Source organism: Ictidomys tridecemlineatus, chromosome 11, assembly GCF_052094955.1.
Source record: "Ictidomys tridecemlineatus isolate mIctTri1 chromosome 11, mIctTri1.hap1, whole genome shotgun sequence".
NCBI lineage: Eukaryota > Metazoa > Chordata > Mammalia > Rodentia > Sciuridae > Ictidomys > Ictidomys tridecemlineatus.
Window position 1 is genome coordinate 117,580,984 of NC_135487.1, and position 14,657 is coordinate 117,595,640.

General features: G+C 41.7%; 1 long non-coding RNA gene across 1 annotated transcript; it reads left to right on the forward strand.

Annotated features, from left to right (window-relative positions):
- The first annotated feature begins 2,946 nt into the window (after positions 1 to 2,946).
- On the forward strand, positions 2,947 to 12,773 carry LOC144368338 (uncharacterized). The gene is made up of 2 exons (XR_013428129.1): positions 2,947 to 10,535; positions 12,109 to 12,773. It is a non-coding gene; the product is annotated as an uncharacterized LOC144368338 (long non-coding RNA).
- The last annotated feature ends 1,884 nt before the right edge of the window (positions 12,774 to 14,657 follow it).

Consider the following 14,657-nt stretch of genomic DNA (forward strand, 5'->3'; position numbering starts at 1 on the left):
TGTCCATTGGACACGTGATTTCTGTCACTGTGCCTGGGTTGCTAGGTTGGGTCAATTGGCAGGGACATAAGAAATGGGTTTTCTAGGAGTAGTTAGCAAAGGGAGAATTGGGATTGTTACTGAACCCTCTTCTCCTTTCAATTTCTTCTGAGAAGGCCCAAGGGCCTTTGAGTGGACATGTGAGCCCATACATATCATAGATGCAAGTTTCCCATGCACAGGTGGAGTCAAGAGCCCAAAGGAGCAGTTGTCCATCAGATAAATATAGAGATCCCTCTTGTGTGTATTACACATTTTTTATATGTGCTTTTTCATATATAATGGGTATACGTGCAGTGTATTATTATTATGCATATTTTTAAATTCCTTAGGATGAGTTTTCCTTTCTTTAATAATGTGTTTCTCCTTTGATTTTGCTTGATTTTTATTATCTCTTCCTTCCCCAAAGCACAACCTACCTCCACTCTGATTTTCTAGTGTTTGGAAATATATCTGGGTGCTATTGCATTTTACAAATCCTGTCTTATTTGCACATACTTACAGAGCATGTCCTCAATGATGCCACAGGTGTCAGCAAAGAGAAGATGATTACAAGAAAAATTCTGATGAGCAAGAGGAAACTAGCATGCAGATTCCCTGGCCTTCAGGCTTCAGGTATGTTGGCTCTGGAATGCACTTGACTCCTTTTAACTCTGTAAGATTGTAGCTCCTCCTTCTGCAGTGATTTCTCTTCATCTGTGCTTGTCTCCAACAGGAGATGGAGCCTCTGTTTGGTCTTATCTGTACTTCCCATGGCCTTGTAGCCCTGACCTGCCCTTCCATCTACATTTCCTATTTACATTCTGAAATCTGCTCTGTTCTCATGCCTGCTGTCCTAATATTCTTGATAACTGCTGCAGGGAAGCCCAGTCCCAACCCTATGGAGAGCATCTTTCAGACACATGCTCCCTTCTCTTAAATTGTATACTTTCTACACTTTTTTGCCTTCTGTACCTGAATTGCTTGACTTCATTACCTCTTTGTGCTGTGAATGAGTCTTTACTAAGTTAGTAGATCATGGATCTCTCTCTGGGGGTTTTCATAGGGAACAAGTCTAACTCAAACCTGGGTTGTTATCTTTTTTTAATATTTGTTTTTTAGTTGTAGTTGGACATAATGCCTCTATTTCACCTATTTTTTTTTATGTTGTGCTGAGGATCAAACCCAGGGTCTTGTACATGCGAGGCAATTTCTCTACCATTGAACCACAAACCCAGCCCCCTGGATTGTTAACTTAGACATGCAAATTAAAGTGTCATTTTTATTATGTTTTTTATGACTTCTTTTTAGTTTTTCATGAGAGTAGAGCCCATTTTGAGATCATATAGAAGCATGGAATATATCTTAATCTAATTAGGACCCCAGGCTTTTGATGTACATAAAGGTGACATTCTCTGCATTGTGTTCCTATATGTACATAGCAAATGTACATATAGGAACACAATGTCAGGTTCATTCCTTTTCTTACCATTCATTTCCTTTCCTTACCATACTCTTTTTCCTTCATTTCTCTTTGTCTAATACCTGGAATTTGTATTCTTCCACTCTTCCCTCCTTAGTGTAGATTAGCTTCCAAATGTCAAAGAAAACATTTGATACATTTGATATTTGTATTTGGGGAGACTGACTTAATTCACTTAGCATGGTAGTCTCCAGATTCATCCATATAATGGCAACTATTATAAAGTTATTCATCTTTATGGCTGAGTAATACATGTATGTGTGTGTGTGTGTGTGTGTGTGTGTGTTGACTCCATAGCTTAGCTATTGTGAATTGTGCTGATAAAAACATTGATATGATTATATCACTATAGTGTGCTGAGGATAGCCTCTTCAACAAATGGGGCTGGAAAAACTGGAAATCCATATGTAGCCAAATGAAATTTAGCCCCTCTCTCTTAAAACTGAACTGAAAGCATATCAAAGACCTGAGAAGTAGACCAGAAACCCTGCATCTACCAGAAGAACATGTAGGCCTAACACTCTAACATTGAGGCTCAGGAACTGAATTCCTTAAGTACACTCCTAAAGTTCAAGAAATAAAATGAAACATCCACAAATGGGATGGCATCAATCTGAAAAGTGTTAAAATTGATGAGCAATCATCCTGGATAAAAAGCTCTATTGCAAGACCAGAAGATGGTGAGATAGTGGAAAGCTGCATTACCTTGTATCATGAGCACAGCAGCAGGAATATAGACACCTACTGAGGTTGATGAAAAAGGAATTTCACAAAATATAATAGTGTACATTCAGTTGGACTAGGGAATCAGAAATTTGAGTACAACAACAAAATATAAGAATATATAGATGCCAACTCACCTGCCACATGGGTACTGAAAGCAGCAAAGAGACCCCACAAAGGGAGGGGAGAACACAGAGAAACACAGATTGAGTACAGAAAAACCTGAAATCAGAGAAGCTGCCTGAACTTGGTTGATTTAGAGGTTGCAGTATTTAAAATCTTAGCAATTAGAGAAATGTAAATCAAAACTACACTGAGAATTCACTCACCCCACTCAGAATGGTAAATATTAAAAATAAAAGCAACAGTAAATGATGGCAAGGATGTGGGGAAAGAGATTCACTTAATACATTGCTGGTGGAATTGGAAATTGTTGCAACCATTCTGGAAAGCAGTGTGGAGCTTTTTTACAAAACTTGGAATGGAACCGCTATTTGACCCCATTATCCCACTCACTTTGTACCCAAACAACTTAAAATCAGCATACCACAGTGACATAGCCACTTCAATATTAATATCAGCTCAATTCACAATAGTTAAGCTATAGAACCAACTTAGGTGCCCTACATCAGATGAGTAGATATAGAATTTGGTATACATACAAAATGGAATACTACTCAGCCATAATGAAGAATGAAATTATATCATTCACCAGTAAATGGATGGAAGTGGAGACTATCATGCTTTGTGAAATAAGGCAGTCCCAAACCCAAAGGCAGAATGTGGATGCTAACTTACAACTAGAGAGTGAAAGATTAGAGGTTCATTGGACTAGACAAAGGGGAATGAAGAGAAGGGGGGAACATGTAATAGGAAAGACAGGAGAATGAATAAGACACATCTTTCCTATCTTCATGTATGAATATACAAACAATGAAGTTCTTCGTCATGTACAACCACAATAATGGGGGATCCTATTTTCAACAAGTTATAGTTATTCTATGTATGTATAATATGCCAAAATATGCTATTATGTAAAAATAATAATATTTTTAAAAAGAATTTTCAATAAAAATACTGTATTCCTAGATTTGGTATTGTAGCTCAGTGGCGGAGAACTTGCCTAGCATGTGTGAGGCACTGATTGGATCCTCAGCACTAGGTAAAAATAAATAAAGTAAAAGTATTAAACAAAAATAGCTCTGCCAGAAGAAAAATACTGTATTCCTAAATATATATTGTAATTCCCACCACTTCAAGTTGGGATGTTAATATATTAGCCTACATAGTTGTCTCCTACTATCTAATTCTTGAAGTAGTTTTCTATTTCAGTTTGTTTTTTATTATTGGTACCACTGTTAAATACAAAACTCCAGACAATAAGTAATGCTGCAGAGCTCTAGTAACAAAACAGCATGATATTGTCACAAAAATAGACCCAAAGACCAATAGGACAGAATAGAAGACAGAGACAAATCCAATCCTTAGAGCCCTCTGATACTTAACAAAGGTGCAAAAATATATATTGGAGGAAAGAGGATTTTTAATAAATGGTTCTGGGACAACTAGATAACTATCTAGAAAAATAACACTAAAACCCTATTTCTCACCCTGCACAAAACTCAAATGAAAATGGATCAAACACTTTGGAATTAGACCAGAAACCTTGCAACTGTTAGAAAAGAATGTAGGGCCAACATTCTACATATAATTGCTGGCACCAGCTTCCTCAAAAGTACATGAACTGAAACTATGAATAAATAAGTGGGACACCATCAAATTACAAAACTTCTTCCCAGCAAAAGAAAGAAATAAGAGTGTGAAGAGAGAGCCTACAGAATGGTAAAAGTATCTTGGCCAGCTACTCATCTGATAAGGGATTAATACTCTAAATATATAAATAACTCAAAGCACTTCATACAAAAATATCCCAAATAACCCAATCAATAAATGGGCAATAGAAAAAATGAAATCGAAACTTCTTAAGAAAAAAATTACAAATAGCCAAATGAGAAAACGTTCAATATCACTAGCAATTAGGGAAAGCAAATGAAAGAAATATTAAAATTTTATCTGACTCCAGAATTGCAATGTTCAAGAATATACATAAAAATGCAGGCAAGGTTGTGGGGAAAATATACACTTGTATATTGTTAATGGGACTGCAGACTAGTACAAGTCCAGAAACCACTGTAGAGATTCATCAAAAAACTAGAGATGTAAGCATCCTGTGAGGATCTGCCCACTCCTTGGTATTTTGCCAAAACTTCTAAAATCAGCATACTTCAGTGACAGCCACCTCAATGTTTATAGAAGCACATTTCACTAAATGGTGGAATCACCTTAATAGATAAATAAATTTTATGATTCTGACACATATATATGATATGTATGTAAACACACATGCGCACGCGCACACACACACACACACACACACACTAGGGTTCTTCAAAGGCATAAAAGAAAATGAAATAATGGCATTTACAGGTAAATGGATAGCAATGAGAATATCATGCTATGTGAAATAAGCCAAACACAAAAACTCAAAACTTGAATGTTTACTCTCATGCAGAAACTAGAGTAGAACAAAGGAAATGGGGAGGGCAGGATAGGATATCATACAGATAAAGGAAAGAGCAGTAATGGAGAAGATTGAGAGGCAGAGTGCAGAGATGGGTAAGGGGAGGCAATGCAGATGATTGTTTTTTGTTGTTGTTATAGATGAACACAATATATTTATATATATTTTTAACCTGGTGCTTAGGATTGATCAAACGGACTCAGGCATTTGAGGCAAGTGTTCTCGACTAAGCCAAAACCCCAGCCCCAGAATGAATTCTTAAAAAGTTGTTAGGTGGACATATAAATATACCACAGGGACTCCACCTTTATGCATAGGTAGAAAGAAGCAATCAAATATAAATTAATAGATGAGCAAAAAAGAAGTCTAATAGAGTAGATGAAAGAGATTTGGGAAATGTTAGGGGGAATGGGAGAAAAAAGAGAGAGGGAAGGGGGCAATCATGAACTGAAGTCAAATTGCATGTGTGTATTTTTTTGACCGAATGAACCCACTACTATATATAACTACACAGTTCTAATTTTAAAAAAGAAATATAGGTAAGAAAATCATTATGAAACCTAAAAAGGCAAAAACAAATTTCTATGGAAGTTTGGCTATAGGTGGGAGACACATACTGGCCTGGAGCCTGTGTTTCCCAATGTCATTTATTGTAGGACAGGTTTTACTACATTTTTATATTTTACATGATCCAACTGACAAAGGGGAAACTGAGACATTAATAGACAAGCTGGGTTTACAGGGCTTAGAGACCTAATCAGGTGCTTGGCTTTTTAGTTGGTCTTCCTTCCACCTCACTAGGCTCCGTCTCAGCATCACAGACCTTCCACACTCTCTAGAAGGGCTTCCTTTTCTTCACCTAGGGGGACCTCAGTTTGTGGCACAATGCTCGTGTCCCTAAGGAAATCAGGGCTGTGGAAAAGTGCTGGGTGGAAGGCACACTTATTTCACGTGGTTGACATTCAGTCCTGCCCCAGTCTCTTGCCTGCCTGTTCAGATAAGCATGTTCACCAGATTTCTCTGGCTCTCTTCCATATCCAGCCTGTATCTTGCCTCCCTAGTTTTAATTTGAGTGTTAACAGAGGCCCCACTCCCCAGCCTCTTGACACAACATTCCACTCTGTTTCTTCTGTTTTGTCTTTTGGGGGGCACCAATTAATTCACCCTCTCCAGTAACCTGCATGGCCATATCCTCAATCACTTCTGCTCAGATTCTTCTAAGTCTGAGCCTTGACATTCTCATGCCAGATATTCTTGGGTCATATTAATCCTTATTTTCTCTGGTTGCGCTGAATACTCATTTTTCAGTTAATGTCCTCAAATGTCAGATGAAAGTGGACTATTTCATGGACTTTTTATTGTGGCCTGTAAGTAAGATATATCTGTAAACAGCTAAGCACAGTACCCAGCTGGCAGGAAGTGCTCAGCATACATTAGGTGGCTGCCTTGCCCTTTTGGAGCTGCCATGGTGGGTGTGGTGTTGAGTTTCCTCTTCACTTCCTCCTGACAGGGCTTCCCTGTCACTGTGTTCCCATGTTCCAGCTGAGATGCAGCAGCATGGCTCAGTCCCTGCTCTTCCTCTTGTTCCCAGCTTCCAGAGGCCTGAACTGGAACCTGGCTATGACTCACTCTCCTCTTACCAGGAACTCCTTTTGTTGATAGTTTACATTTTGATCTACTTTTGTAATACAGAGAATTTGAACCCAAGTTCTTCTGTGTGTGCTAGACCTGCCACACTATATAGAGTGGTTTTTTTTTCTTCATTCTACCACTGAACTCTGCACCCCAGCCCTTGATAAATATTTTAACATATACATATTTCATATATATTCATACGTATGTGTATTTTATATATGTATGTGATTTTGTGCATATTTAAGTTTCAATACAAGGCATTGTACTAGAAAGCACATAGAAAATTATACTCAAAGTTGGTTTATGAAATTGTACCTAACAAGTTTTTACTGGAAGTTACATTCATGTGGAATATCCATCCATCAAACATTTTTTTTCTAAATAATAGAAACATATCAATCTGTTGACTTTTGCTTTTCTATGTGACATATATAGGCTAATGATATGAGAGGGAAGTCCTGGCACCTTAGATCTTGTGTGGTAAAGGCTAGACTGTGCATGATTTGGGGTGCAGGCTGTTTGTGATGTCCTTGACACTGGTTGTTTTTACTCCCTAGATTCAGGTATTTCCTCGGTGTTTGGGGTGTTGGCATAGATTTTCTAACTCTGGTCCTCCACAGCTCTTCTTTCTCTTCTCCTGGCTCAGATACTGTCATTGTCACCAGGACAAATGGTATAAATATGACAACTAAAGGGCTTGGACACAATGAAGGAAAATTATTAATGCAAATATGTCCTGGTCCTCTGTAAGTGTGTCATGTGAATTTAGAAAATTTTCTGTGTGCGACATCCTTTTTCCTCACAGAGAAAGCATCTTCCATGTTCCTTGAGACTTCTGTGGCTGCCTTTCTTCTCATTCTTCTTCTTGCCACAGTTGTCCTATTGCTGTCTTTTGGTCATTGCCCTGTACACATTCTTATTCAGTTGTCTGTGCCTTTTCTATACAGAAAGATTTCATGTTTATAATATTGTCCTGAATAGCCCACTTGTCAATGAAAACAAAATTTTTCTTCTGGAACGTTTATCATTATGTAATGTTGTAAGAAAGATTATAAAAATAAAGAAAACAAAAGGTGTCTATAGGCTTGAGCCACCCTGCATTTCTGAAGGCTGCCTTTCTTGACCCTGAGCTCTTTCACTGTCTCTGCACTGTGAGAACTGAGGATATTTTCATGAATAACAGCAGATCTTTATTATTGTGGCTTTCTTTTTCAGAGCTGGATTCAAATGATCCTTCAGGAATGAAGAACTCTCTGAAGCTAGAGGGTGATTCTATGGATGGCTCCTTCGCCAACAAGCATGGCCGCCACATCATAGGCCACATTGATGACTATACTGCTCTCAGAGAGCAGATTGGGGAGGGGAAACAGCTGGTTGAACAGATCCAGTCTCTCCTGACACCCACATGCAACTTCCTGGGCCTTGAAGCTCAGGGCTCAGAGGTAGTCACACCTGCAGCTCCTGCCTTCACTCTTTCTTTGTGCCCTTTGTCCTTAATTCTAGTTTCTTCTCCCCTTTTTATTTTTGTGGCCTGCATCTCCCAATGACAGAGGAAGCATCTTCCAATTATTCTAGCCAAGCCCTTGCTTCCCTATCTCCTTATTCATTCTATGTTCTACTCTGTGGTATAGGAAACCAACTAGATATTCTGCCTCAGAGCCACAGAGATGTCTGTGCAGTGTTGCCACCATCCTCAGTAAAGTATTTGTTAAGAGTTGATGCCCATATGATGTTGAAATCAGCACAGCCTCATGGCTCATTATCTGTTACACTCATGCTGACCCATGTGGATTAAAATCTGTCAGGTGGACAGGTACTAAGGGATTCACATCCATAAAGGCCTTGTGTGTGGAAAGAGTAAGAATCTGGCAGTGGGAGGGAGGCAATCTGCAAATGCTTCTCAGAGTGCATCTGTGTTCAGAGACAACAAGGGCCAATGGCTGTGCTGTCTGAGCTACCAGAGACCCATGGATGTATAGACAGAGCCTTGCATCCAGGTAACCCCCACTTGAGGGCAAGATACATACCCCTATTCATAAACCAACTAATGGGCCACAAGCCCAATGTGAGAAGTCACCTCTTGTACCTCAAGTTCACTGGTGCAGAGGGGTCTTTTATTGTATGCAAGGAAGTTAAAAGGTCTGTAGAGGACATGACATGGGAATGAGCTGTGACAGCCTTATATAGGGTGTCCAGGTGAGGAGTCATTCCAGGTAAAAGGAGCCACTATTCAGTCCTGGGACCTCAAAGGGATGAGCTAGGGTTTTGCAGGTTCAAGCAGCCCATGCTTTGTGCCTCATCAACAAAGAAAGCTTGAGTCTTGTGCAGGGCTGCAATGTCGTGAGCCCTGTGATGTCTCAACTTCAGTGATGTCCATGGCTCCCTCCCACCTTTCCACAGGCACCAGGCAGCAAATGTTTCCATGAGCTAAGAAGCAGTGCTCATGCCCTGCAGCGCACCCTAGATGAGTCAGCCTCGCTCCTGACCATGTTCTGGAGAGCAGCTTTACCAAGTATCCATGGCCCTGGGCTGCCTGGCAAAGTGGTAAGAGGCCAGTGTTGTCTTCTGGTATAAGCTTTGTTTTTCTGCCCCATGAGATTCTGTATTCTCAGTTCCAGGGCTTTCTGAGGGTCAGGAGCTACACAGGTTGTTAGAATGTGCTGGATCTTAATGTAGCATCCTGGAGGGAGACCCCTGGTGGATGTTTTCATTGAAGCTCTGATTACCTTACTTTGTCCTCACACCCCAAACCCCAAGATAATAATTCAAAGAGAAGAAAAGGAAATGGAGAAGCACAGACATTGATGCCATGGTAATCTATAAATATCTGCTTCCAATAAATCTGAAGTTTGAACTAAAATTCAGGGGCCTTTGAAGCTTCTCCATTCCTCAGGGCTTCTTGGTCAAAAGATCAAAGGAAGTCACTGTGATCCTGCAGCTTCTTTCAGTCATGCTCCTAGAATCCCAACACACCTTTTATCTCTGTTCCAGTCTGGGGAAAAGGTAGAGCCCCTAAAGAATTGTCCTGCCTTGGTTGGACTAGAATCTGGATCCGCTCACTAGTTTTTATTTCCATATTAATGTAACTGGTATGTTTGGGGAAAAAACTATGCTAATTACAAGGAAGCACTTTACCATCTTCAGATTCGTACAGACATTTTGAAATGTGAACACTGTCATCAGGTAGCCCTGTGTCCCAGACATAGTATCTCTGAAATTCCAAGTCCAGCATGGATGGGAGAAGGGTGAGACAAAATTACTTCAAGGACTGATTTGGAGGTCTTGTTCACAGTTGGGAGTTGCTGTGGGTCTGGAGTCAGGGTCTCCTTGATCCTTGATTGGGGGCTTTCAGGTTCTCAACATTCCTACCTGTGGTCTTTTTCTCAACTGTTCTGAACTGAGGGATTGAGAAGCTATAATGAAGGGAACTCAGTCTGCTGAGAAGATTGGAGTTCTGCTTCTGATTGGTAGGAACCACAAAGAACTGGATACATTCGGTCTCCAAACTGTTGTCTGAGAGCTTGTCCTTCTTCCCCAGGATGAATCAATGGAAAGGGAGCTCCTGGATCTGCGAGCCCAAGTATCAAAACAGGAGAAGCTCCTTGAGAGCACAGCTGAGCGTCTGAAGACTGCTAACCAGCAGAAGGAGAACATGGAGCAGTTCATTGTCAGCCAGCGTAGGTGCCCCTGAGCTGTGGAGCAGCAGAGGAAAGGGCTTGTCTTGCAGATGTCCCACTTGTGCTGCAGATAAACAGTGACCACAGAGGCACTGGGAATGTTGGGAAGGGAGAGTCTGATGCACTGGGCCCAACCCTCCTGTGACATGAGCAGTTGTGGTTGCAGAAGGAGGGGGAGAAAAAGGGGTCAGCAAGAGGCCATGATTGAGGGGTGAGAAGAAAATGCTCTAGAAAATGCATGCCCAGCAAGTAGGGCCCAGCTGGAAATTCCTTCTCTCTGGGGCTCTTTTCTTCTTTCAGTGACCAGGACACATGATATTTTGAAGAAGGCAAGGACTAACTTGGAGCGAAAGCAACGATTCCATCTTACACAGTCACAGAGCCTGCTTCAAATACATCACCATCTGACATCAGCTCTGTAAGTGACCCTGACCTCCTTTACCTTCTAGGAGATATCAGGTTCACCACACAGGTCTTAGCTCCTGGATAGCCTCCTCTTAAGATTCCATCCCTTCACCCTCCTGCCCGCTCCGCTTTCTACCCTGTTATTATTCTCCTCTCCTCACCATCTCTCCCCTTTAGCCCAATTTTCTCTCCTTAATGTCAGTCAAGCTAGGAGCCAGAGAAATGCAGTTCAGTTGGTCCCTGAGGGAAGAAACTTTCAAAGTCTCTGTGTGAATTAGTTGTCTACCAAGAGATCTTGAGGCCATAAGTGCATTCTGGACTTTCCTGAACTACTTTATGAAAAACCAAATAAGGCATAACCTTATAAATTGACTTTAGTGCACAAAATTAGGTTAAGAACAGCATTTTATTTTAACATCTCATTTTCTTTAAAAAACATGAAGGAAGATCCATTTGGTCTCCTGGATATAAAAGAAAAAACTGATAATGAAAAAAAGATGTATGAAAGATGATATGTCATGAGCTTTGTAATGTTTTGAACAACCAATAAAAAAAAGAAAAGAAAAGAAAAAAAATACACTTTAAGGGAAAAGTTTTAAAATATATATATATAGCAGATATTCTCTACTTTCACTTAAATGCTGTGCTAATAATTCCCTAGAAATCCTATTAAGAGAAAATTCATGTGTAACTGATTGTTTTAAATATGAGAAATTAAACCTTTAAACTTATATGGTAAACATCAGAGCAGTTGAGCATTCTAGGAATGTTCCTAAGTTGTACCCTGAGAGCCTTGACACCCATAGTGTGATCAAGCATGGGATGTATATTAACTAGCTCTTGTTTTCTAATTCCCTTTGGTTCTTCTCCAAGGATTGCTTTCTTTCCTGAGCCTCTTAACACAACACTTGGAGGATTGGCTCTGTACAGCCTCTTCCTATCCCTGCCAAGTTAACCCACAGCCTCCAGTTCCTGCTGGCTCCCTCCAGTGTGCAGGCCACCCTCTTTTGTTCCAAATTTCTGGTCTCTAACTCCAGGCTAAATGTTAACTGGTTGTATGCCATTGGCTGGCCCCTTTGCCTCTGTGAGCTACTACCCTTCATCTGTTAAAGGTGGACCATCTCTGAGGTCCCTGCCAATTTGACTTCTCCTTATGAAAAATGAGACACACACTTAACAGGGGGACTTGCCCCAATATGTCCTCTTCAGTACAGGCTGTTTCTACATGTGCGTGTTTCATGCTTCCTCCTTCTTTTCCTGGAATATGACAAGGCCTTTATTTTTCTTCAGACCACATAACATGTAGTATGAACTGGGTAATAAAAGGACAGTAGTAGGATCTGACCATATGACATGCAGTAGGGCTATGGCTGGGGCACCAGGGATTTGGGTGCACAGGGAAGCTTATCCTCTAAGCTGGAACCTGGAATCTCCTCCAGATCCAGTGCATCCCCTTGACTCATTCTTTTTACTACCTCCCACCATGTTTATGCCTTCCTGCATGCTTTGCCCTAATTCCAGTGTCTGGGCATCATAAGTGGGGTCTAACAGTTCCATCTGAACAGAATTCTTTTGTTTACTTGCAGGTGAAATCGTTAAGGGTCCTTCTGTGTGCTCCAGCATTGAGACCTTTGCCTTCCAGGAGCCACAAAAGAAGCAAAGCCACCATGCTTTTGAGATATATATATATATATTCATTCCCTAGCACTATGTCTAACCCTACACTATTCCTAAATTTAGTTCTATACATAAAACTACATTAATATAAAGCATATGTAATAATATGAATATTCATGTGTAATTAGACATAAATTTAATATCAATGGAGAAAGAGTGTGGCATAGGGAGGCAACTTACACTATGATCAGAAAGCAGAGAAAGAGAGAAACTCTTTTCTCCAGATTCAAAATGTATACCTCATAGACATGCCTCCAATGAACAACTTCCTCCAGCCACACCCCACCTGCCTTGAGTTTACCACTCAACTAATTCACTGATTAGACCAAGACAAGCATTCAGTCATTTCTCCTCTGAACCTTCTTGCACTGTCTCACATATGAGACAGTGTGAGACAGTGATTTTCTTTGCCTTCAACTTCATTGATTGGCATGAGACAGACAACCTTTTGCAAGGCCTCACTGACAAAATGTAGTTCAACTTCATCTATTTGTGCTTATCTTCCTATGTTAGCTCTCAAAATATTTTGTGAGTGCTACTCAAGAAAATATGAAATGGTGATCAGTTCTGCTAACACTGAGTATTTGTTTCACTAATATCAAATTTCTACCCTGCTGCTCTGTTTCCATGCTTTTCTGCATATATGATAAACTTGAGTCATAGGGTAATATTTTTGAAGCCATTTTACAATGCCAATCAAACCTGGCATTTTTTATATTAATGGTATGCAGGTCAGTCAAGAGGATACCACTATAAGCTATAATTCACATGTGCACAATCTGGGATAATTCTGTGACTATCAACTGGTTGGTGGTAATGAGATGCATCCCAATTTCAGACAAGCTAAAATGTGAAGAAAAGAATACTCTGGCAGACACCCATAGAATCGCTTCTGATGATTCCTTCTATCTTTCTGAAAGTGACGAGAAATGCAGTGTGGTGAGCATGGACAGCACCCTGGACAATGTCCTGGAGGAGGCCACCTTCCTGTGCACTGGCTGTGCCAAGGATTGAGGGCTCCTCCTTCAAGCACTGGTGCAGTGGGGTCCTCGAAATGAGAAGGTGCAGGGGACCAACTGCAGTGCTTGATGGGCCTTTTTGTTGTCTGCTTTGTGGACACTGTGATAACCTTAGCAGACTGCCCCCATAAGCATCAACTGGAAAGGCAAGGAGAACATGGCCCTAATCACAGCTGTGCCTGCAGGACACCCCACCATCACCAACTACCTGTTCAACTATTTCTCTGGTCTTGATCTTGAAAGAAGGGACATTTTCAGCTTCACTGCCATGATGAAAGTCACCATGTAGGGCTAAATGGAGTGTGCTAGAGTCCTGATGCAGGGGCAGATATACATGGAAGGGACACCCGCCATGAAATATCCCCTCAGAAGCGAGCCGCTTACATAGGCCGCGCGGAGGCCGCGCCCAACCCTATCCCGAAGAGTTTGAGGAAAAGTACAGGCTAGAGCTGCTGCTGGCCTCTGAGGAAGTTCTGAAGCCTACAACCTCCAAAAATGCTTACAGAGACTCACTGAGTTTGTGCGGTCCATGCTGACCTAGCACTCCAAGTGGGGCCTGGAGGATGGGAGCATCCTAGACCATATGATCAGGATGAGCATAAGCTTTTACAGTCCAATTCTGACTTATCATCTGCCAAACTGTGAGCCCTGAGGACCTTTCCTGTGGGCGAAAAAGGCAGCAGGCAGTAAGAAAATCCTAGCAGCTAGCAGGGAACCAGGACACCCTTGCCCAAGAGAGGGCTGAGGAGGAGGGCACTGAACAACAATAGCAGACTTCTGAGGCCCAGAGGACCTCCAGAGAGGAGGTTCCAAGAGTCAGCACCCCATCTCTTTACCTGCCAGGGGCCCAGGGGTCAGCCTCTGCCAGGTGGAAGGCCAGCCTCCTGCCCCACAAACTCCTGCATCAGAGAAGTGAGTGGCCAGGTGTGGTGGTCCTCAGCATCCACATGAGCAAGGTGCAAGCACCCACCTTCCAGAGGGACCAGAAGGGCAACACCAAGATAGCACCCACCTGCAGATCCCCAAGTGGCAGGACAAGAGTCCAAGAAAGAAAAGAGGAAGGCAGAAGGGGCAGAGAGGAAGCACCAGGCGGAAGCACAGAAGGAAAGGCGGGCACCACACTGGAGGAAAAGGACATGAGGGGGTCTGTTGAGCAGAGGACCTGTGTCAGGCTAGCAGCTGTGGACTTGATGCAGAGCCCAAGGTAGGAGGTGGGTGGGGTCATGCAAGAAGTTGAGACATGCAGTGATGGGGAGAAACACAGGGAGGGGGGCCCCAGGATGGATGCACAGAAGGATGCACAGGGCTCCTACAGTGTTCTCTGCCAGTGCTGCACAGCCTCTAACAGACTTCTTCCCAGAATCTAGGAGGTGATGAACTGTTTCTAACTGGGAACAACACAAACTGATTTGTCTAACACCCATTCTCCTAGCAATCAA